The following is a 15,646-nucleotide window of genomic DNA, read 5'->3' as shown; positions in this document are numbered from 1 at the left end:
ACACATGCAAGTGTGTGCTTGCTCTCTTCCTATAAGATAACCCTTCCTGTCCTGCACATAAATCAAAGCACGTGTGTGAGGCTGAGGAGCCTGAGCTGATCTTGTCACTCCTTACACAACCTGCACCCTTTGCACAGGTTTGGCCACCTGTGGGTTACACACAGACGTGGTTGATTTTGTGCACTGTGCCTGATGATATCAAATTAGGCTGCAAACACCCAAGAACCTTTTATTTTTCTGTAGGATTAAAGGATTGCCCTGCTATATTTGGCGTGGGTTTCTCCTCCCCTCTTTGCTGCACAATGCTGTGTTCCACTCACCCATATCTCCTGTGTTTCCACCCTGAAGAAGGCGGAATTTCAACAGCAAGAAAATGGATTCTATTGTGCTCTGCATAATTTGAAAAACACCCTGTGGGATGAATTGTGCAATTTTAATATTCATTATCTCCAATGCAGACAATAGACTAGACCTTGGTAGGAAAGACTGATTAGCAGATTACTGTTCAACTTCGCACATTATTTGATGATAAGTGGGTAAAACAGTTTCTCAGGACCTGAGTTTTTGGTATTAAAAAATGAAATGTAATGGCTGTGTGGGAGCCATTCTTCAGTTAGTATACATGGGAGCTCACAGGCCATGCACAGGTAGAACTGACTTCCTTTGTAACTCTTAGGCCTTACTGGTTCAGCAGATGAGACCAAGGGATTTCTGTTGCTCCCTCCAACTCTAAATAAAAGACTGGAGAAGGGGAGCATGAAATCAGTCCATAAACTAAATGGTAATGTTTTAATTACAATTCTATTGTTATTCTTCTTAGTTGTCTACTTGTAATTGTATAGTTTGCATATTCATTCCTTTCTTTCTCGAAAAGGTTTTGTTGTTGTGGTGTGGTTTGTTTTGTTTGGCAAAAGCTTGACTCCAGAAAGAGGGTAAACTTGTCATTAAAAGGCTATAAGGGAAAGAATTTTTTTAAAAGGGCTGTTTTTCCTACATTCACAGATTTCTGTGGGATAAGGATACAAGGTGGGTATAGTTTTGTAGAAATAGAGACACTAAGATTTTTGTAGACAAGAGCAAATGAAATTATGTTTGGCAGCATGATTAAGGAGTGTGATAAAATTTAGCCAAGCAAAAAACTATTGTAACCATCACCCACATGCATTTAAAGTAACCTGATAATTTTTATAAAGGTTGTAGTACTTGACAGTTCCTTTCTTCAAGTGAAGTCTTCTGGGGTATTCATTCTGTTAAAAACTTCAGTGAAATGCAGTACTACATGCTGGCTTAGTTCCTTTCCCATAGAAGACAATATTCAACAACATTTTTTGTTTCTTTTTTTTTTAGCAAATAACATGTAATTAATAGAATTACAGTTCCTGTGAAAGAGAGAAGGTGCTTTTACTTCACAGAACCATCTAAGGAAGGAAGTTCATCTCGTGGTAGAAACACTGTCACAGGTACAACTTTCTTGACTAGTTCTTTATGTCCTCCTGTCAAACATTATTCTCACTACATGGACACTTGTCAAGGTTTTGTGTCAGAATGCCTCAGACTCATAAGAGCCTGCTGAGACAGTGCACAAAGCTGTAATTTCCATGGCTGCTTTGATAGGAGCTGGGACTCTGCCTCTTGTTCTGAGGTCAGGATGGACAGTGTCAGAGGTTTTCTTCAAGCCTAAGCCAGCCTCAGGTGTGGGAGGGGCACAGGAACTGCAGCAGACTGGGGTGGTGCCTGAGCACAGACCAGGCTCAGGAAAGATTGGCTTGAGGAACGTTTTCTTTCATGGTAAAGTTAAAGTAACACTCAACTCAAGCAGCAGCCTCTGATGCCTGCCTACAATTACAGTGTTCTGTGCACCCAACACACAAGACCAGGGAGCAGGGGGACTCTACTGCAGCCTTCACTCAGGGAACCTGTCTGCAGCTGTCACTAGAGGTGCTGGAAAGCAGGTCCCCATCACAGGTATTTCCTGGTGCCATAGATGGTGAGCAGTGGCTAAAAGGACTGCCAAGGCTGAGAAAAGAACAGGCTACAACAGACAATATTTAATAAGTGCATCCTGAGATTTTTCAGTTTTTTCCATACTTACACACAATATATTTTAAAATAGCTGTGCTTGCCTATCTACTATTTTTCCCTAGTTTAGGCTGTCTCTGGGCCTGAGAACTTTGTCTTTGCATTGTGTGCTGTCTCATAGACATAGTATAATAAAAAACCAATCCCCTTGCTTCTAGTTAATGAATAGTCTCTAGTTTTTTGGTTTTTTTCAGGCAAGAGTGTTAAAGAAAGCCTAACTTTCAGCTATTAAAAATATTCAATGACATTTATGACAGATTTTCCACTTTTTCTTTCCTGATGCATATAATCTTCAAGATCATTAAAGAGAAATTCTGAGATTTTCCATGCTCAGTGCTAATGTAGCACTTGTTTCATAATGAACCTTGAAATGGTGGGATTTTTCTCTGTACATGATTAATGCTGAAGTCCACATCCTTATCTGATAGAAAACACCAAGAACTCCACTGGAGTAAATGAAGTTAGGATAATTTGCATCAGTTGAGAATGTGGCCCTGTATCTGGGTGACATTATCCTGCCTGCTACCATACAGACACCAGCTGGGGTGCTGTTGTTTCATTCCTGCGTGGGATAGGAAGGGTCTCTGTGGGGGAGAATGATCTTTGCTAGCAGAAGTTAGGAATAAGCTGTCTGAAGTATAGAACAATTGAAATGAAAAAGAAAAGTCACCATGACACAGTGAGGTGCAACTGAAACCACCTGAACCGTGTCTTTGTGTTACTCCAGAGGCATCAGTGCTCAGAGAAATTCCCCCAGAACATGTCTGTGGTGAGGGATGGGAAATTTCTCCCAGGCCCTGGGGTTTTCAGTTTAAACTAAACTGCTTAGGGGCTGTACTCAAAGCCATCTGGAGGCTCTAACTACTACTGTGCAAAATGCCCTGTTCCTCAGGTGGAGCTGGCAGGAACCAGTTCTTCAGCTGCAGCGTTGGTTTTCTATTTGCATTTGGATGGAAACCAAGAGGTTGTTTTTTTCTCTCCGACTTTGAATAGAACTCTCTCTCCTCCTTTAAGCTGCCCTACTTCTTAAGCAGTGATGCTGTTTGCAGTGCTGTAGCTACCTGGCTCTGGGCTTTTGTTTCAGAACACTTGTGCCATAATATTCCCCTCCGGAGGTGTCTTGCTAGAGGCACTGTCTCCCCTCCAGTCCCGAGGAGAACATGTCATGTCTCTGTGGCACAATGGAAACTTCTGGGGTTGTCATTCTGTCCAGCATGACTGAAGTAGCAGTAAAATATGATGTGCATTTTTAGTGGGTTACAACCATGTTCCCTGAGCTGAAGGAAGAGAGCGTATGCAGCAAAATAGGTAAAGATTTTACTCATTTTTTTCCCCAAATAAATTTTTGCAGTAATTTTTCATAAGTAATCTTCAATTAAATGAAACTTTATAAATATTCAATCCAGGCATTGTTTAAATCAGAACAGATTTCGTGTTGAATTGAAGGAGGTCAGACTGGGGCTCCAAGTGAAAGTCAATACAGTTTTTAGTTCCCTTCTCCTTCTTGCCTGATCCAGCACTTACACATAAGAAAGTTGGCCAGCTGTGAGCTGGTGATTCAAGAAGGATGGGTATGCCTCAGAAACCATTGCTCCAGCTGTCTCAGGCTGTTCTGGTGAGCCAGAGGTTTGAGCTCTTCAGCCCAGGGATAGAGAATTACAAATGTGCACTGAAATAGAAGCCAGAGTTCAGGGTGAGGACACAGTAGAACAAAGACCATTGCTGTGGGAGAATTATAATAAATGGCATGAAACAATGCATGATCATTTCAAATTCTTGCCAAATGTGACTTGTGATTGTCACTTTTCTTGGGAATATGGTCTGCTACAAAAACCAAAACAAACCAAAACAAACTCCAAAAAAGAGCCCAAACAAAAAAATCCAAACCAAACCACAAAGACAAAGCCCACCCAAAAAAAAACACCAAACCAAAAAATCCCCAAAAACAAAGAGGAAAAAAAAGAGAGAAGCTGGTGATTCTTTGGAATTAAAGGTTTAGGATATGACATGGGGAATTAGACATGGGCCTGCTGTTAGCAAGAATGTTGACCTCTGTGCATAGTTCTGAAAATAAACCCTATTTCCAACTCAACTGGATTTTTTTTCTTCAACTGAAGAACAAGCATTTATGTCACCAGGGAAGAGAGTAGATCTCATGATTGGAAACTCTTGATGTCATTTTCAAATGCAGTTGTAAGCCCGAGTGTTGACATGTAGGTGTCCACACCCATAATATTTTCAAAATCACGATATGTGTGTGCCTAGTTTTTATGGTGGCAATAAAATATTGCCGAACGTTTCATGGTAAATTTTTAGGCTTCATCAATTATTGCTAAAAAGACGGGTAAAAAGGCACCTTTAGCAGAATTGAGACAGTAACGCATTAAAAAACCCCTGGTTTTTACCATGGATTTAGAGTCAAAAAACTGTTCTGTAACATTCTGGACCCTTTAACAATCTTTATCATAAGTGTGTACTTTTGGCAGGTAGCTCCACTGAGGTCTGGGCAAGTGATGATGACACTCTGAAGTCAATAGGAAGACAAGGTGGCAGTAAAACCTGGTGTGCAGAATACTAAACTGGGACACTCAAGTCCCACTGCAGCACTGGGTGTGATTTGGATTCTCTCAGCCTCAGTTTCCTCCTGTGTAAACAGCAGTGATCTCTTTTGTGAAGTTCTTTGAGGTCTGCAGAAGAGAAGTACTGTAAAAAGCCTCGCTTGCTATTATGCATATCTTCAAAACAAAGCTTAATGCTTCGGCTCTTTGCTGGGCTGGGTGAGTGTGCTTAGCACTTTGTGTGATCAAGCTGTAGATTACATAGGCAGTGGTTTGTAATAAGAGCCTTATCAGTAACAAAAACCCTTCTGTCATTATCAGACAAGCAACAATCGCATTTTAAAATGGTTGCCAAATGTGTTTATTTGAAGACGGTTGTTTCTACCATGGCTCAAACCATTGTGTGGCAAGTGCTCAATTGCTTCCCACTAAAGCCAACCTTTATAGCTGGGAAAACTCTGTTAGATAAATGTCAGTTTCTGCCATAATTTGTGGAATCAATACAAACTGAGTCAAAGAATCACAAACAGTAATGTGAAAATAAAATGATCTGTGTTATGGTTTTTAAGTAAATGATGATAAACTAATAAATGCCATTAGCTGCTGCCATTACTTTGTTGAATTTAGCTGATGTTACTGTGTTGACTTTAAAAGCTATCAGCTTAACTATATAAATCCATTTGACATGTCTTTATTCAGATAAAACTTTAATACTGCAAGTGTAGCAAATTAGATGCAAATGCTCTTTTTATTTTAAGTATATTTAAAGCTGCCTTTTCAATGCAAATTTTACAGGAAATCTCAACAAGCTAGGACAGACATCTTAGCTGTCAGCGTGCAGCACTTTCATTTCGGTCTCAGGCATGGGAGCTGCGTTTTTTCCCTGCAGACTGAGATAATTAAAACTACAGAGAGATGGTTTTAAATATACATGATACACAGTTACTTAAATTGTGGGATAATGCATAAATGCAGCCCTTAACATTTTTTGATAGCACAACACTGACCAGATAACATAGCAGAGTGGATTCTAGAAAAAAAATCCTTGTGTAAACAGTTTAATGTTTTGGGTTGTTTTTATTTTTTTTTCCTTGCTTTTCACTTGAATTATTGTGTAGGCACAGAAATTCCAATTCAAAATCTGGTCTGTGAATGCCCTCATTAAAAAGATACTGATACTATTAACTTTTTTTTCTTTTTTTTAATTATGCTTTAACTTCTTTGTTTTTGAGCAGTCCATAACCTCCTTGGAATACATATCTATTTCAGCTTTCATTTGCTGAACCCCCTGAATGAGTTTATCCAAACAATGTGAATTTACTCAGATCTTTTTAAAATCCCACATCTCTTGTGGTTGATAAAGCTGACTTTAGCTAAGAAGAGTTGGATCAGGGTGATTTAAATTTCACAGTGAAAATGATAAGGGCTTTACTAGAAATAATAAGCACATTCAAATACTGTCATGGGCAAACAGTGGAATGTGCAGTGAGAAATTTGGCAAGGCTAGTCTTTTTCAGTGTTGATTTAATGAAGTAATGGATAGTAAAATAGAAAAAAAAAGAGACTTGCATTCAGAGGTAAACTTATGTTAATTCCATATCAGTAGTTTTATAAAGCTTTATTCATTAAAAAGCAGCATTAATACTCTAATAACTTTTAAAATGTCACGCTGTTTAAAAACAACAAAAACCTCAAACCAACCCACCAGCCAGGGAAGAAGAGTCGTCTCTTTTGGCAGCTCTCTACAAAGTGGCTGAGTGATACCCTATTATTGTCAGGAACCACACGTCAGTTTTTGAGCCTGAGAATGACTTGTGTTTCAGGGGGAAAAAACAGAAAAAAATTTAAAAGCTCATACCCATTTAAGCTCCAGGGCAAACAATAATTGTCCCCAGTTTAAAATCGTTTTGAACATTTGCTTGTTGATTTAAAGAACACAGAGTCTCACCTTTCTCATTCAAATGGTGCCCGGAATCTGCGCAGCCCCAATTGCAGAGGAAGGCTTGTCTGGAGATATTACATTTGCAGGACCAAAGGATCTGTGAATCCAGAGTGCTTTTGAGTGATGAAGGCTGTTTTGGCCATGGCTGTGGAACAGGGCAGGGAGAAGGGCAGGAGAGGGGCAGGAGCAGCCAGGAGAAGACCAACTTATTTTTCTAGGCACTCTTTCAGATGCCTTATTCCCTTCATTAACAGGGTTTGTGTACGGCGGGGAACTGGCATGCAGAATTAGTGTGGTCTGATGAGGGAGGCATTTGGAAAAAAAAAAAAAAGGCAAATCGCTTTCAAGAAGAGGCGAGGGAGAAGAAAAGGGAAGAAGCATCACTGTTGCCAAAGGGCTGGGGTTAAGAATCCCTCTGTGCAATTTAACAGTTTTTAATTCCTACATTTTAATGCCTTGCAGGCCATTGTGTCAGTCTGCTTTAGCTCCTTGGAGGAGCCATCTCAGCGCTGCCAAGTGGATTATCTCCCGGAGGGGCGGCGGGCTCCCCCCGCTCGGGGCTGCCCCGCATCCCTCCCCGCGGGCGCTCCTCGCTGCCCTGCCCTGCCCTGCCGTGCGCTCCCGAGCGGCCGCGCCCAGCGCTACTGACAGTCTCTAAGTGGGATACGCTTTGTGTTTCACACGTGCCCCTCTGATCTTCCTTTTCCTCTTTTTTTTTTTTTTTTCCCCACTTGAGGAAGGTGGTAAAAATCTAATAGAAGGCTTCCTTCCATCAGCGCAGCGGAGAAGTGGTCATTAGCAGACACGGAGAGATCAATATTCCTGCCCAACCTTTCTGGTTGCAGTTCCAGTCGGTAATTATATGGCTGTTATAAACCCATGAATATCGTGTATAAGGAAAAACTAATCTCTTCAAAACAGCTTATTTCCATAGTTAATGACCGGAGAACTACAACTGACTTAGTCACTGACAACTTCTTCGTGTTTTGGTAAACAGGTTTTGTAGGAATAAAATTATTCTAAGGTTAAAAGCAAGAACAAGAACAAAACAAACAAAAAAACCCCCAAAACCTTATGAGGTAAAATTCCCCCATCCACCATCACACACATATTTCCTGCATTTGGCTCATTACTGGACAAGTATGTCCTTTAAGATCCAGAGATTAATGAGCCATTTTACGAGACTAATACATTTTAAATTTTAACACTGGAGTTTGCATATATAATTGTACAATTATACGTTCGTTTAGATTTTTTAAAGATAACTAATCACAGGTGACTAGAACTGTGTGAAAAGGCGGAATTTATGTTTCTCCTGCTGTAGGAGTACTAAATCATGCAGGAATTGAAATTGTTTTCCATATGACAGATAGCTCAGGCAAGATTAGTCAGTCACTGTTTCAGATATAATGCTTTTTTTATTATGCATACTTGATGTGGGACTATTATATTTGTAACATATATTTCTGCATGCAGCAAATTAACTATTATGTAATGCAAGCACCAAGAAAGAATATCATTAGTTCTTGCTATCCCGCAGTTTTGAGCAGCTGGTGAAATATATACCAGTCATCCAACAGCTAGCTTCATGTTAACATGTATAACAAAGCCTGAACGATTCCTGTTTGACAGAACTTTACCATGTAGTAATAAATAAGGCTGAATTATTGATGGTGAATAACTGCTAATATTATTATGACCTCAATTAAGTGCTTTTTTTCAGACACATTAGCAACAAAAGGTCTTCTCTTTGCTCATTGCTGGTTTTTTCAAGTTCCACTTTGCATTAAAATCGAATTGATCAAACCTATTTGCCATTTCGCTGTAAGTGGGTAACCATAATGGGTAATCTATCAGCATGGTGCTCCCCTTAAAGCTATTAACACCTTTTGTTGTTTTACTCAAGTTTCTAAACGTGCTGAGAGGTTCAAAAAGGCAAACCCTACAATCTGTTAGGATTGCACAGAGCTGTGACTTGTGGCACTCTTTTAATTACCATACTTTTTTAACTCTACGGTTAAATACTGATATTTCTGACACTAAGTAAGTCTTTATTTACTTATGAAGCTGTGAGACAGCTAAATTAAAGCTGATTAGCAAGATGGCAGCTCTGCTGCTTGCAGCTGAGGTGAGTAGAGCTGCAGCATGGCACCTCCCCTCAGCTCGCTGCTTGACTCTTAGTCACTGGGGTTGAGATCACTCAGCAGCAAGACAAATAAAGGGAGCTTAGAGTTTTTTACCCTTTGGCAAATTGGCAAATTGTGTTAGTTACATGGATGTGTGTGTACAGTGTGGAGCAGTCTGTTTGCGAGGGAGCTTTATAAAAGGCAGAAGGAGTTAATTTTTGGGGACAGGCTGTGTAGTGTGCATGCTTGGGGAGTTGTGGGACTACACTCATTAGAAAAGTGAAGAGCTCATGAAATAATCAGAGGAAGACTGAATAAACTGGAGCATACAAATATGGACCAGCTGTCTCAGAAAGATTGTCTCTCCTTCCACTTGAATCTTGAAGAAAGCTGCCCTTCAGTAACCATTCCTCAGGTCTGAGCATCTGGATTTTGGAGTTGCCTTACTAATATTTGTACGGAGGTCAATGGCAAAAGCTAGAGGAAGTTCCTCATTTACCTGCTCAAGTCAAGTCTAGGCTAAGAGCCCTGGTGGTATAAGGCTAATGCAATGGCCAAGTCAAAGTATGTGGTGCCTGTGTTCATCAGCACAAAACCCTGGTAAGGTTCTTGGTGAAAATCTCAACACAAAAGCCTGGACAGAACAAACAGGGGAATCCTTTATTCCTGCACATGCTCTTTTTATTTTTAGTTTCTTGTTTACTTTGTTGTTTTGGTTTTTTGTGCATGTGTGTGTGAAGGTGATGGTATTGTAGTTTGTTTTGTTTTTAATCTTTTCTGTTCCATGTCACCTCTAGTACCTTTAATGAGTGTGTCCTACGCATGGAGAAACCCAGCTGGAGACGTGCTCCCTCAATGGATTGTGTAATGGGCAGGAGCTGCTGTCAGCCCAGAGCAGAGGCTCCTGTTCCACTGTGGGTTCAGGAGAAGTGGGAGCACCTCGGTGGTGCATGGGTATTTGGTCGGAGAGCAGTTTGGTGAGAGCCGGTGTTCCATAGCAGGCAGGGGAGAATGTCCCTGCCTAGCACTCGAAATGCAGCCTTGGGACCGTGCAAGCCTGGTGCCTGTGACACCTCATGAAAGGGCGAGAGCCTCGTGAGTTCATCCATCACTATTCTTACATCAAATTCACTCGATTGCAGTGTCATGAGTGAAGACAGAGATCCCAGTTTATTGCTGATACAAGAAGAGTCAATGGTACTGATTTAAGCCAGGTTACACCTTTTATGACACTCACATCAGCAGTGGTTTGGGCCCTTTTGCTTCTACTTAGAGTGAGTCAAAAGCAGGGTGAAATGTAGAAATATTTGTGTTGGCTTCAAAACATGATTGAAGATAAATTACTGTTAAGCTCCATTTCTGTCTAGTTGTTGATACATGTAATATGGCAAATTAATTAAGAGCTTATGCTCACAATATATAGGGATTTCAATTGTTTTAAAGTGGTAGTTAGTCTTTCAGCAGCTAGAGGATACACACGCCTGAGTTATTCTAGTAGATCAGTGCTTCCAGAAGCATATGTTTAGCTTACCACACTTGCAGTTTCTTCATGTCAATCACCTTTTGTGCATTTTTATTGTGCGTTGAACAAACCAAAACTGTCCTCTGCCCATTTTATGAGTGTCATGCAAAGCAGGGAATGAAGTGGGTTGATGACAGCTCATCCATCTCACTGTTTTTGAAAGGGATTCTCCTACTGGACATCATGCAGAGCAGTGCTTTTTTGAAGCCCACCCACCTAGTACTATTCCCCCTTCAGATGTGATTGTATTTCCCTAAGGCACTTCTTGGAGTGGTAAATGTGCATCATCAAACAGAAGATTTCTTAATGTTATATATAGTGATGTTGACTTTCCTGATGCTTCAGTTGCTGTTGTCTTAATGTAGGCTCTCGCTCGTATGTCAGCTGGAAACAAAAATCAATAAGCAATGAGAATGGGAGTGAAGGGAAAAGAAAGAAACAAAATGATGAACAAGAATTCGGTATCTTCCCTCATAAACTTTTTTCACCTGGTGTGTTTTACTATTTCCCAGGATCTCAGATCCCCGCAGTCTCTCAGAGTCTCAGAACTCTTCTCATTTCATGAAGAAGGAAACTAAGGCACAGTGGGCAGAAGGTGCTCCAGCTCCTCAGATTTACCTCCAATAAGCTGAAACAATTTGTTCAAGGGCACTCAGAATCCGGGTAATTATTCATGTCAACCAACTCCTTGTTCCCAAACCATCTGTGCCCAGGCTTCCCAGGCCTATGTGTTTTTGAGAGTGTGACACACATATTTAGTCAGCTGGCAATTTTAAAGAAAGAAACATGTTATTTAAGAAAAATATCAGAGGTGTTTAGGATGCTCTTGATGCTGGCTGCTCACGTCGTTTGCCGTGTCTGGGTGTGTGAGGTGGGCAGAGTTTCGTTCTCCCAGCAGCGGCCGAGCCGCAGCGCTCCGGGCATCCGCACCGCCGGGCCGGGCGGGAGGGACGGGCAGCGCCTGGAAATGCCCGAAAAAAGCGCCGAAAGCCCGCTCGGACAGTGCAGACAGGGAGGGAATCTTTGGTGAAAGCACCGAGGAAGCCACAGCTGTGATTGAGCGCTGGTCCCTTCAGTCCCCACTTCTCCGGTCACCGCTCCCTAATGCGGTATTGTTTACTCGCAATTAAACTCCTTACCGTCAATTCCTCTCCCTGACGCTGAATTGGTGGCAGGGCCCCGGCTGGCAGAGCGCAGCAGACGCGCTGTGCACGCTGCTGTGAGCAGGGCTGGGCGGGCAGCAGCTCCGGCCCCGCCCGGCCGCGGGGCTGCGGCGTGGGAAGCGCTGATCCTTGTCAGCCCGAATTTCACACCGGAGATAACAAACGCTTGGGAGCCAGGCGCTGCTCGGAGGAGATAAACACATTTTCCCCCATTAATTAAAACGTATCTGTAAATTTAAGCGGAGATGGTGGCTGTAATAAGTTTTGAACCGGTGACAAATGTCAGCAGCAAAAGGCCCGAGATAAGACCGTGTCAGGTCCCTGTGCGACGATATGTGTGTGCCTTCACCCCAGCAAGCTGGAGCATCACACGGGTCAGGGCTTGTGGCTGACACCCGGCAGTTCCAGTAACCTGTAACAGAGCTTCTGGGGAAGGAGAGAATGCCCTACTATAAGTGTGGTTTGTGCCCATCTCATAGGAAAGTTGGGGGCTTTCAGTGATTTTGAATATTTGGTATTTCCCTAAACTTCTCTCTTGATTCTTTGGCCTCAAAGAAAGTACTTCAATACAACCTGTGTATATTGGTGTGTCCAACATACCTATTCCAAAACTGATGTTAGCCTCTAGAATATGTGCGGATTTCTTTATAAACTTCCTTTGTTCTCCCTCAGCCCTTTGCTGGTCAAATCAGAGACACTGTAGGCAAGTATTTGAAGCATCCCTAACCTATTCTGTGTGGCATGTAATTATTTCTGGTACAGTGTGTGGGTGTGTTTTATGTTAAACACAAGAATGTTAAAGAAAATTGGGAAGAAAACATTGGCAGTGGGATTCCATTCCTTGCTGGAGGTGGACACCAGAAGTGGTTAGAAGTGCCTGGTCTTGACTCAGTCAACACTGGAATTGCCTTGTAGCTTTTTTAGAATGTTCCCATTCTCTTCATCAAGGTATGTGATATATTATTTAGGTCCAGTTTTGCTAACTGGATTGCAGCTGTGGGATTCGGGGTGGAAGCTGTTTCTGGCCCAGCTGTCCCCATAGCTCTAATGCTGCAATATTTTCTCCTTGCAGTGAAAGAACAGAGACAGGGATATGCCTAGGAATGCACATCCAGCTTCTCCTCAGAAAAAAAAAGGTATCTTTCCTTCTTCCTTTATCATTCCTAGTGAACTTGCCAGAAATGTTTACCATGGAGGTAGATTTGTATCTTTCATGATAAAGACCATCTCATCCAGCTAAGTGCTGAGGATTTAAAGACTTTTGGACACTCCAGAGTTGTTCTTTGTTTAAAGCAGTGACTGAAACAAACGGGCAGGTCTGCTGGTCCCCATTTGGATCTGTGGGCCACCCATTCTGGTAGTACAGAGATATGGTTTAATTTGAATTTCTGAGTATTTGTGTACCAAAACAGGAACTCCATCTCTAGTTCTTTGGCTTAAGGCTCTGTGACCAGGTCTTTAGGACTTATCTGATTGTTTATTAGGTATGAAGTCTTGCTTTGCTGATTGGGTTTTTTTCTGGTTTGTTTATAGTCTCACCTCCTATGTGACTATAGGAGGTACTCAAGAGAGCAAATCCTGTAAGCTGCAAGCCTTTTCTGATGGGTGGTTTTATGAGGCATCAGTACAAAAGGTGGCAAAAAAAAAAAAAAAAAAAAAAAAATTAAAACAGTATACATTTAGAATCCCTAAATTCCCCTAGATGTTGGTGGGAATCAAGTGGTCATTCTTAACATTAGATTTATTTTACTTTTTTTTTTTCTTATATTGGATTAGCTTCTGTTACACAGTAGTTATCTAAAATATTATTACATAATTTGATAGTCTTTTCAGTTCAAAACATTAATAAAGTTAGTATATCAATTATTTAAATCTAACTGCATTAATGATTCAAAATGAACACGTTATTTGATCAAGTTCCTTATTTCTGTAATTGCAGTATATCCACAACCATGTTCAAACGTCTTTAAATGTATTACTAGACAAACATATTGTGCATATTTTTGTCACAGAATTGATCATAATGTTGAAACTTTTATCTGGAACATAGGTGGCTTATTTCAGACTGTCTAAATAAATCAAAATATAGTGTGCCTTTTCTTGTAAGGCAAGTCTTATAAATACTGCACAAATTTAAAATCTGGTTCCAATAATTGGTTGTGTTGTACTGATTTCCCTTTTAAATTCACTTTTGGTGAAAAAGAGTAAACAACTACTTATTTTTCCACTCACTCTCAATCGGTTTCAGTTTTTCAAAAATGTGTAAAGATCACATGAAAGGAGTAAGGTGCTTGCCTTGCTGTCCTGGAGCCTTATGTCATGTGTAACTTCTGCTCTACAAGTTGTCTTTTCATTCACTTTCAAATCAAAGACAGAGAATGAGGTGCAGTGCAGGGGCCCCCTGTGCTGTGTCAGTTCACTAAACCCCAGCCTGTGGTTTAAAGTAAGTAAGGTATTCACTAATTTTAGTTTCTGTAGAGCTCCTAGGATGATCACTGGCCTGTTGTAGATTCTTAGGGGTTGTATCCGTTTTGAAAACACCTCCTCTCTCTTCCTAAGTGTATTACACTGAGACAGCAAACATTTATAGACCACTGCCCACCAGTTCCTGTCTCTTAACATGATGTTCATGATGTTTCGTATTTTTATAAGTTTATGATCAGTCACCCAAAAAAAGTGACACCACCAGCTTTCCCTGCCTGGGAAGTTGACAGTGTGCACTACACACTTGTCCCTTGGTGATGTATTCAGCAATGCAGTGATACTATTTGTTTTAAGGCTATCTGTGCGACTTAGCAACCCAAGTGACATTTCCTAAAGTGACCTTAGAAGGAGATGCTCGGTGAGGGGCATCACCCCAAAGGCCAGAGCTCCTGAGCAGCTGCTGCCAGCTGTGCCCGCGCCGGGCACTGCCATGGAATGCCAGGATCTGCCCCCATGGGACGCGGGCAGCAAAGCCACTGCTGTGTCAGCCCCTCTTTGCTGCGGGAGAATCACGGGACATTAATCCTTTTGAAATGCCCTGGCTAATTCCTGCGGTTTTGTTCCTGTGAGCTCCGGGTTTCTCCTCCCTCGAAGCCTACAGATTTTATTAGGTATTTTAAGTGGCTACACCTGCAGTTTTAAATGACTAACACAAATGTTGTAATGGTGGCCATCAGTCAAAGAAAAAGTTCAGAGTTCAAAGGTCGGTCTTTTGTAACTGGCGAGGAAGAGGTAGTGAATAATAGCTTGTTAATGTTATTTACCTCATTCAGCTGAAAAACTTTCTGTTGTGTAAAGACATTTACGTGGGCAATACTGGGCATTGTCATTTGAATAGGGGTTAAATTATTCTGTTTTGTCATTAAGTGATCCTTGATTGGCAATCCATTACACAATGGGTGATCATTAAGGAAAGGCCATAAAACTGTTACACCATTTAAGGTTGAATGGTGAATGAAGCCAGATATCTCCAAGACCCGTCGTCCCCCCAACCCCCAGACTACAGCTGCTGGAGAAGCAATTTAAAGCAGAAAGGACTTGGAACAATTGGAACAGTCACTTATTCCCTAATTTTGTTTTGAAAATATTTACACTGAGGTGAACAGTAGCTAAGCCTACTTATGGCTACCTAGAGTGTGTTTAGTATTGTCAGGTCTCCTGATGTTATTGTATCAGGGTAAGCATGAGCAAGGTTGCTCTGTTTAAAACAGTCTGGGTACTGAGACTGTACCAGAACATTAGTCTTACAAATGAAAACAAACCCTGGTATATTAATTTCAGAGAAATTATGAAAATTAGGCAGAAACCCAAATCAAAGAACTTGAGAACTGCCTGACACAGAAGGAAGTGCAACTTACTTGGTGAAATTGCCTCCAAATCCAGATGTTAATGGTGCTCCAGGCCTGAGCCATGGCTTTTGTGGGCCCTAGGCTGATGGCTGCTAATCAGGCCCAGATGTTTTCAACCCTCAGTTTTCTGTCAAGGGACATGACAGGCTTTTTGGTCTACTGTAAATCACTTCAATTACTGCAATGGTTAAGGTAGGCCAGAGCCAAGGTTGTTCAGCACATACTTACCAGGCACCAGTTCTGCTGTGCTTGGACCTGTGTAAGTGGGGCTCCTGTGCTCCTCTGTCCCCACTATGGCCCTGGCTCCTGTCCAGCCTCCCTGACCTATCTCATCCCACTGGAGGAGCAGGGAGACACAGGGTAGGAACATGTGGCTCAGACAGGACAGCTCTGGTCTTGACTAGCATCAAGTTAAGCTGTCAT

General features: G+C 41.5%; 2 long non-coding RNA genes across 3 annotated transcripts in view; one reads left to right on the top strand and one right to left on the bottom strand.

Annotated features, from left to right (window-relative positions):
- Nucleotides 1–11,076, top strand: part of LOC135279341 (uncharacterized) — a 52,359-nt gene extending 41,283 nt beyond the window's left edge. The window contains exons 8-9 of the long non-coding RNA XR_010346612.1: nt 1,348–1,460; nt 10,740–11,076. This is a non-coding gene — a long non-coding RNA (uncharacterized LOC135279341). The remainder of the gene's footprint in view (nt 1–1,347; nt 1,461–10,739) is intronic.
- LOC135279342 (uncharacterized) lies at nt 8,675–15,646 on the bottom strand. Of its 2 annotated transcripts, none has more exons than XR_010346614.1 (4): nt 15,452–15,646; nt 15,233–15,370; nt 10,716–10,855; nt 8,675–10,611 (listed from the first exon to the last, which is right to left on the bottom strand). It is a non-coding gene; the product is annotated as an uncharacterized LOC135279342 (long non-coding RNA). The 2 variants fall into 2 exon arrangements; XR_010346613.1 differs by having other exon boundaries at nt 15,233–15,350.

This window comes from Passer domesticus, chromosome 12, assembly GCF_036417665.1.
Source record: "Passer domesticus isolate bPasDom1 chromosome 12, bPasDom1.hap1, whole genome shotgun sequence".
NCBI lineage: Eukaryota > Metazoa > Chordata > Aves > Passeriformes > Passeridae > Passer > Passer domesticus.
The sequence above is the reverse complement of the archived record's forward strand: the minus strand, read 5'-3'. Positions and strand labels throughout refer to the sequence as shown.